The sequence below is a fragment of the Aegilops tauschii genome, chromosome 4 (assembly GCF_002575655.3).
Source record: "Aegilops tauschii subsp. strangulata cultivar AL8/78 chromosome 4, Aet v6.0, whole genome shotgun sequence".
NCBI classification, from domain to species: domain Eukaryota; kingdom Viridiplantae; phylum Streptophyta; class Magnoliopsida; order Poales; family Poaceae; genus Aegilops; species Aegilops tauschii.
In genome coordinates, this window is record NC_053038.3 from 137,033,726 (window position 1) to 137,055,383 (window position 21,658).

Sequence of the window (21,658 nt, forward strand, 5' to 3'; positions counted from 1 at the left end):
TGGAGTAACTAGCAACGAGAGAGAGGGGAGTACATCTTCATACCCTTGAAGATCGCGATGCGGAAGCGTTGCAAGAACGCGGTCGGTGAAGTCGTACACGAAGCGATTCAGATCGCGGCCGAATCCGATCTAAGCACCGAACAACGGTGCCTCCGCGTTCAACACACATGCAGCCCGGTGACGTCTCCCGTGCCTTGATCCAGCAAGGAGAGAGGGAGAGGTTGGGGAAGACTCCGTCCAGCAGCAGCACAATGGCATGGTGGTGATGGAGGAGCGTGGCACTCCAGCAGGGCTTCGCCAAGCACTGCGAGAGACGAGGAGGGAGAGGGGTAGGGCTGCACCAAGAGAGAGGGAGACTCGCGTCTTCTGCAGCCCCAAAACCCCCACTATTTATAAGAGGAGGGTGCGCCCCCTCTAGGGTTCCCACCCCTAGGGGGCGGCAGCCCTAGATGGGATGGAGGGGGCGGCCAAGAGGGGAAGAGAGGGGGGCGCGCCCTAGGGTGGGCCTTAGGCCCATCTACGCCTAGGGTTTCCCCCTTTCCCCTCCAAGCTGCGCCTTGGGCCCTGGTGGGAGGCGCACCAGCCCACTCAAGGGCTGGTCCTTTCCCACTCTTGGCCCATGCAAGCCTCCGGGGCTGGTGGCCCCTCCCGGTGGACCCCCGGAACCCTCCGGTGGTCCCGGTACATTACCGGTGACGCCCGAAACTCTTCCGGTGGCCAAAACCTCACTTCCTATATATTATTCTTTTCCGGAACTCCTCATGATGTCCGGGATCTCATCCGGGACTCCGAACAACATTCGGTAACCACGTATATCTATTCCCTATAACCCTAGTGTCATCGAACCTTAAGTGTGTAGACCCTACGGGTTCGGGAACCATGCAGACATGACCGAGACGTTCTCTGGCCAATAACCAACAGCGGGATCTGGATACCCATGTTGGCTCCCACATGTTCCACGATGATCTCATCGGATGAACCATGATGTCGGGGATTCAATCAATCCCGTATACAATTCCCTTTGTCAATCGGTATGTTACTTGCCCGAGATTCGATCGTCGGTATCCCAATACCTCGTTCAATCTCGTTACCGGCAAGTCACTTTACTCGTTCCGTAATGCATGATCCCGTGACTAACTACTTAGTCACATTGAGCTCATTATGATGATGCATTACCGAGTGGGCCCAGAGATACCTCTCCGTCATACGGAGTGACAAATCCCAGTCTCGATTCGTGCCAACCCAACAGACACTTTCGGAGATACCTGTAGTGCACCTTTATAGCCACCCAGTTACGTTGTGACGTTTGGTACACCCAAAGCATTCCTACGGTATCCGGGAGTTGCACAATCTCATGGTCTAAGGAAATGATACTTGACATTAGAAAAGCTCTTAGCAAACGAACTACACGATCTTGTGTTATGCTTAGGATTGGGTCTTTTCCATCACATCATTCTCCTAATGATGTGATCCCGTTATCAATGACATCCAATGTCCATGGTCAGAAAACCATAACCATCTATTGATCAACGAGCTAGTCAACTAGAGGCTCACTAGGGACATGTTGTGGTCTATGTATTCACACATGTATTACGGTTTCCAGTTAATACAATTATAGCATGAACAATAGACAATTATCATGAACAAGGAAATATAATAATAACCATTTTATTATTGCCTCTAGGGCATATTTCCAACACGAAGGTGTTTGTTGAGTTGGCATAGATCGATATTAGGATTTGTCACTCCGTGTATCGGAGAGGTATCTCTGGGCCCTCTCGGTAATGCAGATCACTATAAGCCTTGCAAGCAATGTAACTAATGAGTTAGTTGTGGGATGATGCATTACGGAACAAGTAAAGAGACTTGCCGGTAACGAGATTGAACTAGGTATGATGGTACCAACGATCGAATCTCGAGCAAGTAACATACCGATGACAAAGGGAATGACGTATGTTGTTATGCGGTTTGACCGATAAAGATATTCGTAGAACCATTATGAGCATCCAGGTTCCGCTATTGGTTATTGACCGGAGATGTGTCTCGTTCATGTCTACATAGTTCTCAAACCCGTAGGGTCCGCACGCTTAACGTTCGATGATGATTTGTATTATGAGTTATGTGTTTTGGTGACCAAAGTTTGTTCGGAGTCCCGGATGAGATCACGGACATGACGAGGAGTCTTGAAATGGTCGAGAGGTAAAGATTGATATATTGGAAGGTTATATACGGACATCGGAATGGTTCCGAATAGGTTCGGGGATTTATCGGAGTACCGGGAGGTTATCGGAACCCCCCGGGAAAGTTAATGGGCCTCATGGGCCATAGTGGAGAGGAGGAGGCAGCCGCAGGAGGTGCCCCCCCCCCCCCCCCGCAAGCCCAATCCGAATTGGACAAGGTGTGGGGGCGCGGCCCCCCTTTTCCTTCTCCCTCTCCACCTCTTTCCCCTTTCCCCTCTCCGTTGGAAGGAAGGGAGAGCCGACTAGGACTAGGAGTCCTAGTGGGACTCCACCACTTGGCGCGCCCCTAGGGCCGGCCGGCCTCCCCCTCCTCCTTTATATACGGGGGCGGGGGGCACCCCAAAGGCACAACAGTTATTCTCTTAGCCGTGTGCGGTGCCCCCCTCCACAGTTTACTCCTCCGGTCATAGCGTCGTAGTGCTTAGGTGAAGCCCTGCGCGGATCACATCACCATCACCGTCACCACGGCATCGTGCTGACGGAACTCTCCCTCAACCCTCTGCTGGATCAAGAGTTCGAGGGACGTCATCGAGCTGAATGTGTGCTGAACACAGAGGTGCCGTACGTTCGGTACTTGGATCGGTTGGATCGTGAAGACGTTCGACTACATCAACCGCGTTAACCTAACACTTGCGCTTTCGGTCTACGAGGGTACGTGGACACACTCTCCCCCTCTTGTTGCTATGCATCTCCTAGATAGATCTTGCATGATCGTAGGAAATTTTTGAAATTACATGCTACGTTCCCCAACATTAATATGCTATTTTATATTATTTTTGGGACTAACCTATTAACCTAGAGCCCAGTGCTAGTTCCTGTTTTTTCCTTGTTTTTGAGTTTCGCAGAAAAGGATTACCAAACGGAATAAAACCTTCGCGATGATTTTTCTTTCACAAGAAGACACCCAGGAGACTTGGAGATGAAGTCAGAAGAGCCACAAGGCGGCCACAAGTACGGAGGGCGCGCCCCCCACCCTTGTGGGCCCCTCGTGCACTCCCGGACTTAATTTCTTCGCCTATATATTCCCATATATCCCCAAACCAACAGAAGCATCCACGAAAACACTTTTCCACTGCCGCAACCTTCTGTACCCGTGAGATCCCATCTAGGGACCTTTTCCGACACCCTGCCGGAGGGGGATTCGATCATGGAGGGCTTCTACATCAACTCTATTGCTCTTCCGATGAAGCGTGAGTAGTTTACCACAGACCTACGGGTCCATAGCTAGTAGCTAGATGGCTTCTTCTCTCTCTTTGATTCCGAATACCATGTTCTCCTTGATGTTCTTGGAGATCTATTCGATGTAATACTTTTTTGCGGTGTGTTCGCCGAGATCTGATGAATTGTGGATTTATGATTAGCTTATCTATGAATATTATTTGAATCTCCTCTGAATTCTTTTATGCATGATTTGATATCTTTGTAATTCTCTTCGAACTATTAGTTTGGTTTGGCCAACTAGATTGGTTTTTCTTGCAATGGGAGAAGTGCTTAGCTTTGGGTTCAATCTTGCGGTGCCCTTTCCCAGTGATAGTAGGGGAAGCAAGGCACGTATTGTATTGTTGCCATCGAGGATAAAAAGATGGGGTTTTGATCATATTGCTTGAGTTAATTCCTCTACATCATTTCATCTTGCTTAATGCGTTACTCCACTTTTTATGAACTTAATACTCTAGATGCATGCTGGATAGCGGTCGATGTGTGGAGTAATAGTAGTAGATGCAGAATCATTTTGGTCTACTTGACACGGATGTGATGCCTATATTCATGATCATTGCCTTAGATATCGTCATAACTTTGCGCTTTTCTATCATTTGCTCGGCAGTAATTTGTTCACCCACCATGATATTTTCTATCTTGAGAGAAGCCTCTAGCGAAACCTATGGCCCCCGGGTCTTTTTTCATCATATAAGTTTCCGATCTACTATTTTGCAATCTTTTACTTTCCAATCTATAAACCAAAAATACCAAAAATATTTACTTTACCGTTTATCTGTCTCTATCAGATCTCACTTTTGCTAGTAAACGTGAAGGGATTGACAACCCCTTTATCGCGTTGGGTGCAAGTTGTTTGATTGTTTATGTAGGTATTCGGTGACTTATGTGTTGTCTCCTACTGGATTGATACCTTGGTTCTCAGACTGAGGGAAATAATTATCTCTACTTTGCTGCATCACCCTTTCCTCTTCAAGGGAAAAACCAACGCAAGCTCAAGAAGTAGCATGTTGCAAGGTGTGAAGTTGAGTAAGACTCAAAGCCCGACCACGATAGAAGATAGAGAGAGAATGAAAGTCATTCCCCATGCCTCAGCCATAGGTTCTATAAAGTTTGCCATGTTGTGTACCAGACCTGTTGTATGCCTTGCCATGAGTTTGGCAAGGGGTACAATAATGATCCAGGAGTGGATCACTGGACATCGGTCAAAATTATCCTTAATTACCTAAGAGGACTAAGGAAATGTTTCTCGGTTATGGAGGTGATAAAGAGTTCACCGTAAAGGGTTACGTCGATGCAAGCTTTGACACCGATTTGGATGACTCTGAGTCTCAATCTGAATATGTATTGAAAGTGGGAGCAATTAGCTAGAGTAGTTCCATGCAGAGAATTGTAGACATAGAAATTTGTAAAATACATACGGATCTGAATATGGCAGACCCATTGACTAAACCTCTCTCACAAGCAAAACATGATCACACCTTAGTACTATTTGGGTATTAATCACATGGCGATGTGAACTAGATTATTGACTCTAGTAAACTTTGTGTGTTAGTCACATGGCGATGTGAACTATGGATGTTAATCACATGGCGATGTGAACTAGATTACTGACTCTAGTGCAAGTGGGAGACTGATGGGAATATGCCCTAGAGACAATAATAAAGTGGTTATTATTGTATTTCCTTAATCATGATAAAGGTTTATTATTCATGCTAGAATTGTATTGACCGGAGACTTAAATACATGTGTGAATACATAAACAAATACTGTCCCTAGTGAGCCTTTACTAGACTAGCTCGTTGATCAAAGATGGTTAAGGTTTCCTAACCATAGACATGAGTTGTCATTTGATAACGGGACCACATCATTAGGAGAATGATGTGATGGACAAGACCTAACTGTTAGCATAGCATATGATCGCTTAGTTTATTGCTACTGCTTTCTTAATGTCAAATACATGTTTCTTCGGCCATGAGATCATGCAACTCCCGGATACCGGAGGAATACCTTGTGTGCTATCAAACGTCACAACGTAACTGGGTGATCATAAAGATGCTCTACAGGTATCTCCGAAGGTGTTTGTTGGGTTGGCATAGATTGGGATTTGTCACTTCGTATATCAGAGAGGTATCTCTGAGCCCTCTTGGTAATACAGCATCACAAGAAGCTTGGAAGCAAAGTGACTAAGGAGTTAGTTACGAGATGATATATTACGAAACGAGTAAAGAGACTTGCCAGTAACGAGATTGAACTAGGTATGGAGATACTGGCGATCGAATCTCGGGCAAGTAACATATCGACAGACAAAGGGAACACCATATATTGTCATAAAGGTTCGACAGATAAAGATCTTCGTATAATATGTAGGAACCAGTCTAGGCATCCAGGTCCCGCTATTGGTTATTGACCGGACAAGCATCTCGGTCATGTCTACATCATTCTCAAACCCGTAGGGTCCACACGCTTAACGTTCGTTGACGATATATTATTATATGAGTTATGTGAGTTGGTGACCGAATGTTGTTCGGAGTCCCGAATGAGATCACGGACATGACGAGGAGCTCCGAAATGGTCCGGAGGTAAAGATTGATACATAGGACGATGCTATTTGGTCACCAGAAAGGTTTTGGAATGTACCGGGTATTTATAGGAGTGCCGGAAGGGGTTTCGAGAGGCCACCGGTAAGTGGTGGGCCTAATGGGCCAAAGGGGGGAAGCACACCAGCCCACAAGGGGACTGGCGCGCCCCTCCACCCCTGCCCATGCACCAAGGAAGGGAGGGAAGGAAGGGAGAGGCGCTCTAAGGTAGGCAGCCTCCTTTCCTTCCCCCCCATGTCCATATATGAAGGGGGCGCGGCTGGGCAGGCCCTAGGGCTGGCCACCGGCCCTTTGGGGGTGCCCTAGGTCTGCCTCCTCTCCCCCTCCACCTATATATATGTGAGGAGGGAGAGGGGCAACACACACCACGATCCCCAAGCCGTGTGCGGTGCCCCTCTCCCTCTAGTTCGTCCTCGGTCATAATTTTCGTAGTGCTCGGCGAAGCCCTACGGAGATAGTTGCACCACCACCGTCACCACGTCGTCGTGCTGCCGGAACTCATCTACTACCTCGCTCGTCTTGCTGGATCAAGAAGGCAAGGATGTCATCGAGCTGAACGTGTGCTGGACACGGAGGTGTCGTGCGTTCGGTACTTGATCGGGTGGATCAAGAAGGTGTACGACTACATCAACCGCGTTGATAAACGCTTCCGATTTACGGTCTACGAGGGTACGTAGACATACTCTCCCCTCTTGTAGCTATGCATCTCCATGGATAGATCTTGCGTGTGCGTAGAATTTTTTTGTTTTCCATGCAATGTTCCCAACAGCACCAGCCACCGGCGTGGCGTTGAGTTCGATGGACACGGGTGTGGGCGTGGGCGTGGACGGCGCCAGCACGCTCACCTCCGGTGGGCATTCCTCGAAGAAGCGGGAGGCTTGCGGGTAGATGTGGAAGCCGGGAATCGTGGCAAACGCGCCTGGCGACTCTGGCATCACCATCCGAGGAAATGCCAACAAGCCCATGCTGGTCGAATCCACGACGACGCTGACCAGCCCGTGTTGGCCAGGGTTTAACCCTAGGTAGATCAGGGCCTCCCTCATTGGCGTGACGACTCGGGCGTTAGTTTCCTCCTGCTGTGCGGCGGCGGTTAGGGCAGCAACGGCCGCCGCTCTGTCCTTTGCGTCCCGCGCGTGCCTTCGGCCCTTACTCTTGGTCGACTGCACGGCCCGCTCCTCGACCGTCAACTATTTCTTCTTCTTGGGTGGCGCCACGGTCTTGCGGGGCGCGCAGGGCTTGCCTTTGGCAGAGGTGGCGGAGGTGAGGCTGGATGAGACGAGGGAGGCGAGGCCGGTGGCGGCATCGAGGGTCGACGCGTCGTCCATGGCGAGCGGCCGGGAGCGCGAGCGGGCGGGGGGGTTTTGGGGAAGAGGAGGGAAATGGTGGTAGGTGTGCCACCGACTGGCGGCCAGGGGGAGGAGTAGGCACGCGTCGCACGTGCCCATTTCGTGTCCGCGCCGACACAAAGACTCAAATTTGATCCGTGAATGGGTTGGTAGGCGGACGAAAAGTGGACGCGCGTCCATTTGGGTTGGCGCATTAGGCCGGCTTTTCTGTCCGCGTCGACCCAAACGGACATGCACGGACGAAATGGATCGGCGCGTTGAAGTTGCTCTAAAGAGAATTTGCCATGGTATGTACAATGTAAAAACATTTTCTTTGCCATGGTCCAATTCAAAAACAAAATTTGCCATGATACATGGCAACACACGAGGGGATTTGTACTACTGGAACGACAAAAAAAATCGTGAAAGTTCCAACATAGTTTTACCTACATTTTTCTTAGATGCAACACAAAAATGCAATGGTACAAAATGTTATGTACGACCAAAATTACCATGATCCATGGCAATAAAAGCTACATTGAAAAAGTGAACACAAAGCACATTGCGAAACTGCCATATTGTTTAAAAAAGGTAAAACAAAAGCTAATAGAAAAATTTGCCATGACCAATGGCAAAAACTATATAAGAGTCTACAAAGTCCTGACAACTATATTGTATAGCAAAATTACGGATTTTCCCAGCTACATAAGATAAATTTGCCATGTTAAGTCTAATGAATTTGCCATGTTAAGTCTAATATAGTTGCTATCATGGTCAATATATTATAAGTTTGCAATAATTGTCATGGTATCTACAATAAAAAGAGCCATGGTAATGAGAATTTGCCATGGTATGTACAATAAAAATGCCATGGTAAAAACAGAAATAAATCATGCTCCAATTCGAAAACATTATTTGCCATAATACACTACAAAACACAAGCAAGCATGAGGGAATTTGCACTAGTGGAATGGCAAAAACAAAATCCTGAAAATGCCATATGAGTAGATCAAATTTTCCTAAAACTTTGCTATGTCGTAAACATAGATTTACCTACATTTTGGATCCGATTATGTCACATCTAAATGTGAGATAATATCTCACATCTAACTATGACATCATCCCACATCATCAAATAAAATAAAGCCCCATCATTGTATTGTTTGTTTGTTTTTTTATGTTTGTCACCAACGGCGCCCAGCCCAGAACGGCGGGAGCTTCTTCGACTGGCCGGCCAAGTGCCAAACTGACAACGACCCGTCATGTGTAAAAATGCCAACAAAATGGAAAATCTATATTGTTGCATGCACACCTTGATCCATCCCGTTCTACAGGACAGTGACACTGTTCAATACAGCGCTACAGCACCATGTTTTTTTGGTTAGTGCGGGAGCTACCCCCACCCCGATGGCAATACTACTTTTCTATTTACATCAAGGACAACCCACTCTGTCTCATGAAGAATGGCCACAATAATTATGCGACATCTACTGTTCTTTTTGCAAGTAACGTTAAGATATGTCACATAAGCATGATCACTTGACACAAGTAAGTTGTTAATAACATGAAAACTAGTTGTAGTGATAAAATAGTAGCGCGTAATCTAAAATAATGGTAGCGCGTAACTGAATATTACTGAAAAACTGCAAACAAATTTTCAAGTTTTGAACACTTTTTCAAAATTACGAAATTTTTTGTTACATGCGACCAATTTTAAAAAATTCTAAGCATTGTTTATGGCTGTGAAGAAGTTTTAAATATTCCAAAAAAGAATTAATTTGTAAAAAAATTGAAATATGAACATCTTTTGAAATTCGGAGCAATGTTTAAAAACACGAACACTTTTAAAATTATAGAGTATTTTTTTAATGTGTACATTTTTTGAAGTGAACACGATTTTAGAAAAAGCATATTTTTTAAAATTCTAGAACGTTTTTCAAATTGGTGAAGAAACTAGCCTTATATACAAAAGGATAAAACTCAAAAGGGTGTATCTCATTTGTATGCAACTATGAGATTTCGAAGAAAGGTGGGGAACTAGCTCAACACGTTGAGAACCAAAAAATCATATAAATGGTGGGTATTTAAAAAAAATTGGGTCGCTCCGACTCAATTGCATATCTTTCAAAAAAACAAAATGGGTCGAAGATGGGGCTGCAACTGGGACATTTGAAAAATGGGTTAGGCCCAAAAAAGAAAAAATAAATAATGTTGAGCAGCTAAAAAGAGCCAAAAAAGGTGGACAAGTAACTATCATTGTCGGGGCTCACATTTTGCGTATTTAAGATGCAATTGTATCTTGCATAACAATTGGTTGCTCACGCCAGTTACAGGTTGATGTGAACTTGTAATTGCAACAAAAAAACATGGAGCCCAATTGCAAGTCAGTGGTTGACTTGCAAATTGGGCTAAAAATAAAAAGTGATGACCTACACGCAAAAACGAGGGTGAGCTTATACTAAGGCAACAAAAAAAGTAAAAAGAAGTCCTGATTGCAAGTAGAGGGTGGGCTACCAACTACGAGAGGAGAACAAAAAAAGGGGTGGTGCTAGTTGTAAGTCGAGGGCGCACTTGCAAACTGAGGCGACAACAAAAATTCGACCCCATTTGCGAGCAAAGGGTGGACTTGCAACTGGGATCAAAACAAACTAGGAGCCCAGTCGCGAGCCAAAATGGACTAGCAACTTGGAAAACTACAAAAAGAAACTACGATACCAGTTGCGAGTCGAGGGCTTGCAACTGGGACAAATACGAGCCTAGTTGTGAGTTAAGGATAGACTTGCAACTAGGTTACAAACTACAGTCCCAGTTGCGAGTCAAGGATGGACTTGCAATTGGGATGGAAAACAAAGTACGAGCCTAGTTGCAAGTCGAGAGTGGACTTGAAACTAGGAAAACCACACAAAACTATCATACTAGTTGCGAGTTGAGGGTGGACTTGTAACTGGGAGAAATACGAAACCACATGCCTAGTATGAGTCAAGGGTGTACTTGCAACTGGGATGTCACAACCTACGATCCTAGACGATACTAGGACAAAAAAACCTATTTGCGAGTTGATGGTGGAATTACAACCGAGGCAAAAAAAAGCAGGCTCGGTTGTGAGTCAAAAGATGGACTTGCAAAGTAGGGAAAAAAGGGTCAAAGCGACCAATTGCATGGCAATGGTGGACTTGCAATTGACATGAAAAGTTTGGGCTCTAGTTGTGAGTCAATGGTGGACTTGCAATTGAGAATAAAAAGATCGAGCCCCAGTTGCGAGTCGAGGGTGGACTTGCAACTGGGACAAAAAAGGTTGGGCCCCAGTTACGAGTCGAGGATGGACTTGCAACTGGGACAAAAAAAGTCGGCCCCCATTGTGAGTCGAGTGTAGACTTGCATCTACGGAAAAAAAAATGTCGGTCCCTAGTTGCAAGTCGAGGGTGGACTTGCAACTAGGGCAAAAATGTTGTTGCTCGGTTGCGAGTCGATGGTAGACTTGCAAATGGGACAAAATAAGTCAGACTCCAGTTGCGAGTGGAGGGTGGACTTGCAACTGGGACAAAAAGGGTCGGACCCGAGTTGCGAGTCGAGGGGTGGATTAGCAACTGGGACAAAAAAAGTTCATCCTCCAGTTGCGAATTGAGGATGGACCTGCAACTGGGACAAAAAAAAGGTCGTGCCTTAGTTGCGAGTCAAGGATGGGATTGCAAGTGGGACAAAAAAGTTGGGCCCAATTTGTAAGTCGAGGGTGGACTTGCAATTGGGAAGAAAAAGGTCAGGCCCCAGTTGCGAGTCGATGATGGACTTGCAATTGAGACAAAAAAGGTCGAGCCCAGTTGTGAGTCAAAGGTGGACTTGCAATTGGGACAAAGAAAAGGGTCGGCCCTAGCTGTGAGTCGAGAATGGGATTGTAACCGGGATAAAAAAGGTCAGGCCCTAGTGGCGACTCAAGGATGGACTTGTAACTGAGATAAAAAAATCACACCTAGTTGCGAGGCAAAGATGGACTTGCAACTGGGACGAAAAGGGTCGGGCTCAAGTTGCGATTCGAGGGTGGACTTTCAATTGGGACAAAAGAATTAGGCCCCGGTTGCGAATCAATGGTGGATTTGCAAACGAGACAGAAAAATACCATGTCCCAATTGCAAGTCGAGAATGGACTTGCAACAAAGATAAAAAAAGGTTGGACCCAGTTGCGAGTCGACGGTGGACTTGCAACTGGGACAAAAAAATGTTGGCCTGAGTTGTGAGTCGAGGTTGAACTATCAAGGGGAACAAAATAAGGGCGGGCCCATTCTGTGTGGAGGATGAACTTGTAACTGGGACAAAAACTGACTGGAGCAGTTGGAAGCATGTATCTTCAACATCAAACTTGGAAAGAAATAGGAAAAGACAACAACAAACGACATAGCATGTGCCCACTTCTACAACGCAAACCAGATAAAAGTGATCATAGGTGCGCAAACAAAGAAATCCGACAAAAGTGAAGCCAAACAAAACAACAAAAGGATGTGTGCGACAAAAAAACTAGCAACCAGCCAACGCGGATCAAGTGCTTGCATAAAAATTACAGAGGTTAAATTGAACAACGACAAACTTAGATGACTAAAAAAATATTTACGAATTTAGAAGGTATTACTATTCACAAACTAAAAGAATCCAAATGAGTCAATTACACCACTGGTGCCACAACCTGGTTTGAAAAATCAGTTTAGTGCTAAAACTTGCGGCGTACATTGAACTGGTGCCGAGAGTGGACAGGCAACTATGTCTGGCATGAGTTGCATGTTTGGCTTGGACATGTAAGTGGACCGGGTGGGTTTACATGTTGGGGGTGGACATGGAACTAGATAGGGATCGGGGCAAGTTGAATGTTGAAAAACAAAAGAACAAGCCTAGTTGCGAGTCAAAGGGTGGGCTTTCAACTAGGAGAACTATAAGCTGAGTTGCGAGTTGAGGATGGACTTACAATTAGGACAACTACAAACTATGAGATGAGTTGCCAGTCAAGGGTCGACTTGCAACTGAGAAAGAAAACTACGGTCCCAATTGCAAGTCAATGATGGACTTGCAATTAGGATGAAAGACAATAACCCAGGCCCACTTGCAAGTTAAGTGTGGGATTCCAACTGGGATAAAACAAACTACGAGCCTAGTTGCGAGTCGAGGTGGACTTGTAACTGAGACAAGTATATAAAACTATGATACGAGTTACGAGTTGAGGGTGGACTTGCAACTGAGATGAAAAAGAAAACACATCCCAGTTGCGAGTCAATGGTGGACTTACAAGTGGGGACAACAACAAACTATGGGCCCAGTTGTGAGTTGAGGGTGGACTTCCAACTTGGACAACAACAAACTACGATCTGAGCTGCAAGTCAAGGATGGACTTGCAATTAAGACAACTATGAAACAATGAACCCAGTTGCGAGTAAAGGGTCGACTTGCAACTGGGATGAAACAAGCTACGATCCCAATTGCGAGTCCGGGGTAGAGTTGCAACTAGGATGAATAACCAAACACATGCTAGTTGCGAGTCGAGGGTGGGATTGCAACCGAGAGAACTATGATCCCTATTGCAAGTCAAAGGTGAACTTGCAACTTGGACAACTACAAAACTACGAGCCCAGTTGCGAGTCAATGACGGACATGGAACCGGGATGTAAGACAAAATACAAGCCCAGTTGCGAAGTGAAGGGTCGACTTGCAACTGGGATGAAACAAACTACAATCACTATTGTGGGTCAACGATGGACTTGCAACTTGGATGGAAGACAAAACACATGCCCAGTTGCGAGTCAAGGGTGGGCTTGCAACTGGGATAAAATAAATAACAGGCCTAGTTGCGAGTCGAGGATGACTTGTAACTGATACAAGTGTATAAAACTACGATACGGTGCTGCGAGTTGAGGGTGGACTTGCAACTAAGATGAAAATAAAACACATCCCAGTTGCGAGTCGAGGGTGTACTTACAACGGGGACAACAACAGCAACAGCAACAACAGCAACAGCAGCAGCAGCAGCAGCAACAGCAGCAACAGCAACAGCAACAACAACAACAACAACAACAACAACAACAACAACAACAACAACAACAACAACAACAACAACAACAACAACAACAACAACAACAGTAGCAGCAGCAACAACAACAACAACAACAACAACAACAACAACAACAACAACAACAACAACAACAACAACAACAACAAAGGATGACTTGTAACTGATACAAGTGTATAAAACTACGATACGGGCTGCGAGTTGAGGGTGGACTTGCAACTAAGATGAAAATAAAACACATCCCAGTTGCGAGTCGAGGGTGGACTTACAACTGGGACAACAACAGCAACAACGGCAACAACAACAGCAACAACAGCAACAACAGCAACAGCAACAGCAACAGCAACAGCAACAACAACAACAACAACAACAACAACAACAACAACAACAACAACAACAACAACAACAACAACAACAACAACAACAACAACAACAACAACAACAACAGCAGCAGCAGCAGCAGCAGCAGCAGCAGCAGCAACAACAACAACAACAACAACAACAACAACAACAACAACAACAACAACACCAACAGCAACAACAACAACAACAACAACAACCTATGGGCCTAGTTGTAGGTCGAGGGTGTACTTGCAACTAGGACAATAACAAACTATGATCGCAGTTGCGAGTCAAGGATGGACTTGCAATTAAGAAAACTACGAAACAATGAGCCCAATTGCGGGTCAAGGGTCGACTTGCAACTGGGATGAAACAAACTACAGTCTCAATTGCGAGTCAAGGGTGGACTTGCAACTGGGAAGAAAAACAAAAATACATGCCTAGTTGCGAGTTGAGGGTGGGCTTGCAACTAAGATAACTATGAGCCCAGTTGTGAGTCGGAGGTGGACTTGCAACTGGGACAACTACAAAACTACGAGGCCAGTTGCGAGTCAAAGGTCCGAGTTGCAAGTGGGATGAAATAAATTGTGGGCCCAATTGCGAGTCAAGTGTGAACTTCAACTGTGATGAAAAAACACACCGGATCCAGTTGTGATTCGAGTGGTGGGCTTGCAACTCAGACAACTACGAGCCCAGTTGTTAGTCGAGGGTGGATTTGCAAGTAGGATAACTACGAAACTACGAGCCCAATTGCAAGTCAAGGATCGACTTCCAACTGGGCTGAAACAAACTACGGGCCCAGTTGTGAGTCAAGATTGGTCCTGTAACTTGGATGAAAAATAAAGCACAGACGGAGTTGCGAGTCATGGGTGGGCTTGCAACTGGGATAAAAGAAACTACGGGCCTAGTTACGAGTCGAGGGTGGACTTTCAACCAGGATGAAAAAAAACTATATGCCTAGTTGCAAGCTGAGTGTGGACTTGCAACTGGAGCAACTACACAAAACTACGATACTAGTTGCAAGTCGAGGGTGCAATGGCAACAAGGACAACAACGAAACCACATGCCCAGTTGCAAGTCATGGATGGACTTGCAACTGGGATGGAACAAACTATGATCCTAGTTGCAAGTCAAGGGCGAACTTGCAACTGGGACGACTACACCAAACTACAATACCATTTGCAAGTCGAGGTGGGCTGCAACTGGAACAATAACCAAGTATGAGACCAGTTGCGAGTCGAGTGTGGACTTGCAACTATGGTGAAAAACAAAACACATGCTCATTTACGGGTCGATGGTGAGTCTGCAAGTGGGACAACTATGAGCCCATTTGTGAGTCGAGGATGGACTCACAACTGGGATAACTATGAAACTATGAGCCGAGTTGCGAGTCAAGGGTCGACTTGCAACTAGGATGTAACAAACTACAGATCGCGTTGCGAGTCAAGGGTAGACCTGCAACTGGCATGAAAAAAACCAGACCAAGTTTCGAGTCAAGGTGGGCTTGCAACTTGGATGAAATAAACTATGGGCCTAATTGCGTGTCAAGGGGAGCTTGCAAGTGGGACAACTACAAAACTACGAGCCCAATTGTGAGTCAAGTACAGACTTGCAATTAGGATGAAACAAACTACGATCATGGTTATGAGTCAAGGATGGGCTTGCAACTCGAATTACTACAGAAAACTACAATATCATTTTTGAAATGAACTGGAAAGTGAAAGACTCCTATAGAGCTCCCTTTTTCACGTACCTTCCAATTGTACGTCACTATAGAAACAACACACCAAAATGGGCTACCAGCATGCCGTGATAATGGGCCGATAAAAGAAAAGGAAAACAGGCGAACAAAAGAATGCACGACAACCAAACAACGACTAGCGGGTCGGGGTTCGAGTGGTTGAACAAAAGGTATAGAAACTAAATCGAACAATGACAAGCATATATGAGACATCGTTAAAAATCATTTACTTTAGCAATCATGTACAAAAAAATGCACGAATTTAGAATGTATTCACAAAAATCAAAAAAATGTTTCCAAAATTTATAAAAATATTCACAAAAATTATATTCACGAATTTGAAAAAAGGAAAAAATAAAACACAAAGTGAAAAGAAAGAACAAAATAAAAAACAAATAGAAAGAATAAAATAAACAAAAGGAAAACAGAACAAAGTTGCAAGGCAGGTCGACATTTATGGTTGTGTGTCTAATGATAGACATGCAATTGAACTTCGACAAACACTCACAGTGTAAATTATTTCGAAAATGAGAATACTCTATCTATACCATCGGGCTCGTGGGCCAGCAAGCATTTATGATCGTAGTAATACAGCCTTGTCCGCTAGCGATTCAGCCTGCTGGACCACCCGTGTTAATTGAAATAATCAATTCATGCTGGGTGAAATTATTCGGCGTAGAGTTAGTGGGTGTATTGATGGTGCGCAGTGCCTTCTCTTATTGCTGCATGCAAGTGAACGGCGTGCGGCGAGTGGGCAGTTACTTCCTTTGGAAGGCACGGTCTGCCGCTCCTTGCTGTTTGGTGGGAGCCGTTCGGTGCATGAACGTGTTTCCACCTATTTCTCATTAGGGACAGGCTAATTGCGGTTATGGCGTCCGCTCTCAAACGGTATGTAGATAGATTATTGATAGACCAGCTGCATGAGCAAGATACATGCAGTTCGGCTAGCAACAAGTAGAACATAAAAAAATAAGGCAGACCCTACGCTGAAGGGAGTGGAGGCATGTGATTCCTCGTGTGGTGAGATGGAGTTGGTGTTAAACTACTACGGGACATGGATGAACACATAGTTAGGCAGACCAGGGGAGCTGGGAGGAATTGGAGAAGATGATCAGTTTCGAATGACCGTCCGAAGCAAGGAAGCATGGGAGTTTAGAAAGACACGAAGAAGCGTCGTCCGGCTAGCCGTTGTGCCTAGCAGTGTGATCAACGCGCGCCTCGCTGCCACCTGGTGCAGCTAGCCGTTGTCACTTCCGTGCAATAAATACCTCTGCGGGGCTCGCTCCCGCCTGACGCAGCTAGCTGTTGGCGCTACAGGCTGCCATGTGGGCCTTTACGGTGGCATGCAGAGGCAAATACGAGTGCTATACGAGCTGACGTACGCTGCCCATGGGAGATTATACTTCAACTTTGTATTGAATTAGCACGAATCGCGTGTGGACGGGCGGTGCGGATAACGACCTCGCGTGGTGGCATGTCCACTGGCAATTTATCGCCCAATAGAACACAAATAACCAGTGCAGGAAAAACGAACAAACAATTTTAGCTATTCAAAAATCCGTATTGGTGCAACCCAACCAACCAGACCAACGTGAAAGGAAAAGTAAGAGAGGCGCGCTTGCGGGCGTACTCATGGACCTGGCCAATATAAAAACGTTTTATCAGCCCGATAAAGAACAGACAACCAGGCATGCGATAGGGAAAACTAACAACGCCTAGGAAAATAAAATATAGACTTACGTGGGCTACTGCTCCTCTCTACGAATCTTCTAGCATTTGATCGCATGGTTGAGGGGTTAGATGTGAAGTAAGTTTATTACATCTAGACATATGAAAATAGCAATTCCATACTAAAAATATCACGAAGTGAAAAATAATAAAAAGTAAAGTGAAGAGAAGATGAACAACAAAAAAGAAAAAGGAAAAAAAAGAAAAAAAACTAATTTTTTTACACATTCAGGACGGAACACAAACAAAAAAACAGAAAAAGGAAGAAGGGAAAAAGAAAAAGAAAGAAAGAAAGAAAAAACAGCCCACAAAAAATGCACAGCAAAGCGGACGAAAAGAAGATAAACGGGCCACGTTCCCCAGGTGACGACATATACAGGACGCGCGACCAACAGAATCGGGGACAGTTGCTTAAAAGAAAAAGAAAAAAGCCAGAATCGGGACATGATCAAGTTTGCGCGAGATTTAAAGTACGACCAAAATTGCCATGATCTATGGCAAAAAAATCTATATAAAAAAGTGAACACAAAGCACATAGTGAAATTGCCATGTTTTGTTTAAAAAGGTTAAAAACTAATAGCAAAATTTGCTATGACCCATGGCAAAAAACTATATAAAAGCCTCTACATACTCATGGCATATATTATATTCCAAAATTAGGGATTTGCCAAGCTACATAAGATAAATTTATCACATGTTCAATAATTGCCATGGTATCTGCAATAAAAAAAGTTATAAAAAGAGAATTTGCCATGGTATGAACAATATAAATGCCATCAAAACAAAATTCTGTGCATTTGCAATGTAATGGGGAGAATGAGCTGAACATGTTCATACTTTGGCATGAGTAATATGGGAAAACTACAAAAGCACTTGCCATGCGACCTTTTACAAAAGAAAAATCCTAAAAAATTTCACATGATTAAGCATCACTGCATCCTCACCATCTGCCCCGACTCCATTTTTGCTGCTGATTTTGACATGATTAATAAATTTGCCATGGTAGAAAATTAAGGTGCTAGCGATTCGGGGAGCTTAATTGGTCAAAGTTATAAAGCAGTTAGCACACGCTTAGCGCAATGATGTACTATATTGTTCTGTTGTAAGGGATGGTAGGATTCAGAATGGTGATGACAAAAAAATTCTTTCAATGAGCTAAGATGAGAAGAAACATGTAGGAGTAGCATGGATGGTGGATTGGGGATGCTCACAGGTAGCAGCCGAGGGAGAATGATGGTGCGCAGGATGTCATCGAGCCGCAGGCGGCCGCGGCGCCCAACGACATCCAGGGAAGACGAGCACGGGCATCGTAGCCGTGACCATGTCTCGGGCAACGCCGCGAGGCTTGGAGGGAAGCATCGTGTCCCGTCGGTGCTGTCAAGGGTGGGGAAGCCGTCTTCACCGTCTGGGGTCATCCTCGGGTCACGGCGTGACGGTGGCCCCGTGTCCGCCGTCCAGATGAGGATGTGGGTGTGCTGGCCTGTAGCTGGTGTTAGAGGAGGTGGCAACGGAGGGGTGACCCGCCGATGCCGACGAGGCAAGGCGCGCGAGGAGAAGGGATGGGCACCAACGCCATGCAAACAAGGATGTTCGCTGGTAGGGCCAGAAAATCTGACGTTTGCCAAATAATATTTCCCTTTCTTAAAAGGGCAGCCGGTGCGCCGGCCCAAATTTGGGTCGTTCCGCACGCAGCCGTGGGATCCAGCATACAGAAGCCATTCGATTTTATGCCCCACGTGATCATCTTCTTCCCCCATGCCCCTATCCCTAAAGCGTACATCAGTCGTACAACGCGGACGTCGCTCCCTGCCGCAGACCGTCACAGAAACCAAAAAAAAAGGCGTTGTTCATGGCGCCCTCGCTCACGACGGCAAAGCCGCCCCTCGTCTCTGGCGACGGTGCTCACTGAAGAACCACCCCTCGTCGTCGATTTCAGTTGGAGATCCCATTGACGACCCCCCCCCCCTCCCCTTCGAAACTTCCCCCTCGACCGGTCGCAACTCCGGCCGTTGATGCTCCATGGTTGCAGCGCTATGGTGCGCGCCAGCCGGCCCTCGCTGTCGACGCGTGACTTTCTGCCAACTAAGGTCACCAGTCACACCATGAATGGATGTAGCAAAAAAACATTGATTGTAGCAAAAGCGAAGGCGGTTGGAGCAAAAACCATCGTCGGCTCCACAGCTCTGCCATGAATGGATGTAGCAAATCATCCTACCGATTGTAACAGAAAGAGGTTATGGTTGTACCAAAATTATCATCACCCCGCCGTCGTAGGTCACAGCTCTGCCATGAATGGCCGTAGCAAAAAAAATCGCTGGACGTAGCGAAAACCATGGACGGTTGCTGCAAAAAATGGATGGATGGCTGTAGCAAAAAGAACCCTGGCCGGCTGTAGCAAAAGGATTCTCTATGGTTTCGTTGAAGCCTTTTTCATTCAGTGTTGGAGCATTTTGTATCCACGGTTGAAGCTTTCCCTGATTGACAGTGCCGAGCTTTCTCTATAGCCGGTTGAAGCTTTTGGGTTTGAAGCTATTTTGTCAGCGGTTGCAGCAAAAAGGGATACTACGGTTCCAGCATTGCCTTCGCCGGTCGTGCATCAGTGCTCACCAACTCACTGCACCCCCGTCGATCGCCATTGCAACATGCATCCTGTTCGCCACTCCAGCTCATGCGTGCCCATAGGTGGGGGTGCCTGGGAGCGGAAGGAGGCGTTGGCTATGGTCGTCTTCTCCGCCCGCGATGACTCCCCTAGCAGCAGGCGGCGGCGGCGGCGGTTGGTCTCTAGGAGCAGCCCCGAGTTTCATGGAGGTCGGGGGGGGGGGGGGCAACGAAAAAATGGGAATGGATAAGAGAAAGAGAGGTGGAAGAAGATAAAGCAGAGAGAAAAAAAAACAAAAACTGAATGTGCGGTGGGAGAGCGACTCACGGGGCGTATGATGTAGAGGAATTGAATGCTACGTGTGCGCCGGCTGAAGTTTCGGCCGACGCGCCGTCTACAAGCATTTTCCTTCTTAAAAAGGGAAACCCGAAGTTAACATTTCCTCTTTTATAGGGGAAACCCAAAGGAAGACATGACCATATATCTAGGGGCTGTTTCACAATGGGCTGGAAGGGTGGAAGCACAACACCCCTATCCACCCAACCATTAGTGTTGCTCAAGAAAAAAAAGGTAGTTCACACGTTAATTTGGTCATAGTAATAGCCGTTATTTGAAAATAAGCACATCCAGCACGTTTACGGGCCTCAACTAGTGATGGATTGTTCATCTTGATTAGCATTGTTTTTCTCTTTTTTCTGAGGGAACATCTTACTATACTGTTACACTACATATACTAGTAGAATGCCCGTGCGTTGTTACGGATTACAATGTATATAAATAAATCAAACAAATAATTAAGATCTTTGGCAAGGTCGAAGCTCATGTCTTCCTTATATGTACCGTGTGTTCGGGCATCAAATGAGCGCCGGTGGGCTCCCCAAAACTCAATCGTTTGGACAGTCCTTGCTTCCTCAAATCCAACCCATATATGAGGAGAAATGTCATTATCCAGATTATGCGCCCTGTTATCCCCAATGCTTGCCCCTATCCAAAAACCCATCCCATGTTGCATCATTCCCTTTTCCTACCAGAATATCCACTTCATGCTCGGTTTTTCATTATACCGGGACATTTCTCGATGGATCCCTCTCCTTTAAAACTGAATGACACCCACGTCACCTTGTCCATGACACCCTCTCTCCTTCACATCGTATTTTCCCATAGACCGCTTACTCATGACGACGACTGCATCCGAAAGCAAGGGCGATTAAAAGAGGAGTCACTGTGGAAGACGACGACAATCCAGACCATCCTAAGCTTCGCCCTACACTCTCCCTGCTCTATCCAGCCAAATAGATCTCTGATATGGTTGCACATATTTCTTCAGTTTCTACGATTGTCCGGGATAAATTATGCAAATGAAATGTGGCAGCATGTAGTTGCAATTAGCATAAAACACTAATGTCTTCCTCCCAATGTTGCCTTCTTCCTCCATTCCACCCCCGACCATCCCTCTAAGGAGAACTCTCTAATTCATCCGACTGATTTTTCGTCTCGTAAACCTCCCTCTCCATGCGCCACGTGTCCTGCGTGAAGCTGCCCACCGCTTTCCCAACCTTATCTCTAGCGAAGCAGCCTCCTCCACATATCTCTTTCTTCCCTTGCCGCGAAGCAGCCTCCTCCACATATCTCTTTCTTCCCTTGCCATCTCATTCACTAACGGCCGTAGAGGAGTCATGGCGAGACCACCACATCATCTAGGAAACCAAAAAGGGTTACCGCCAGCCATCGGCACCAGCAGCCGGTGCTCCTCCGCTGAATCGTTGGAGGTGGCATACCTGCAAACAAGCGTCCATGGAGGTGTTCCCGGCGATGCAATACG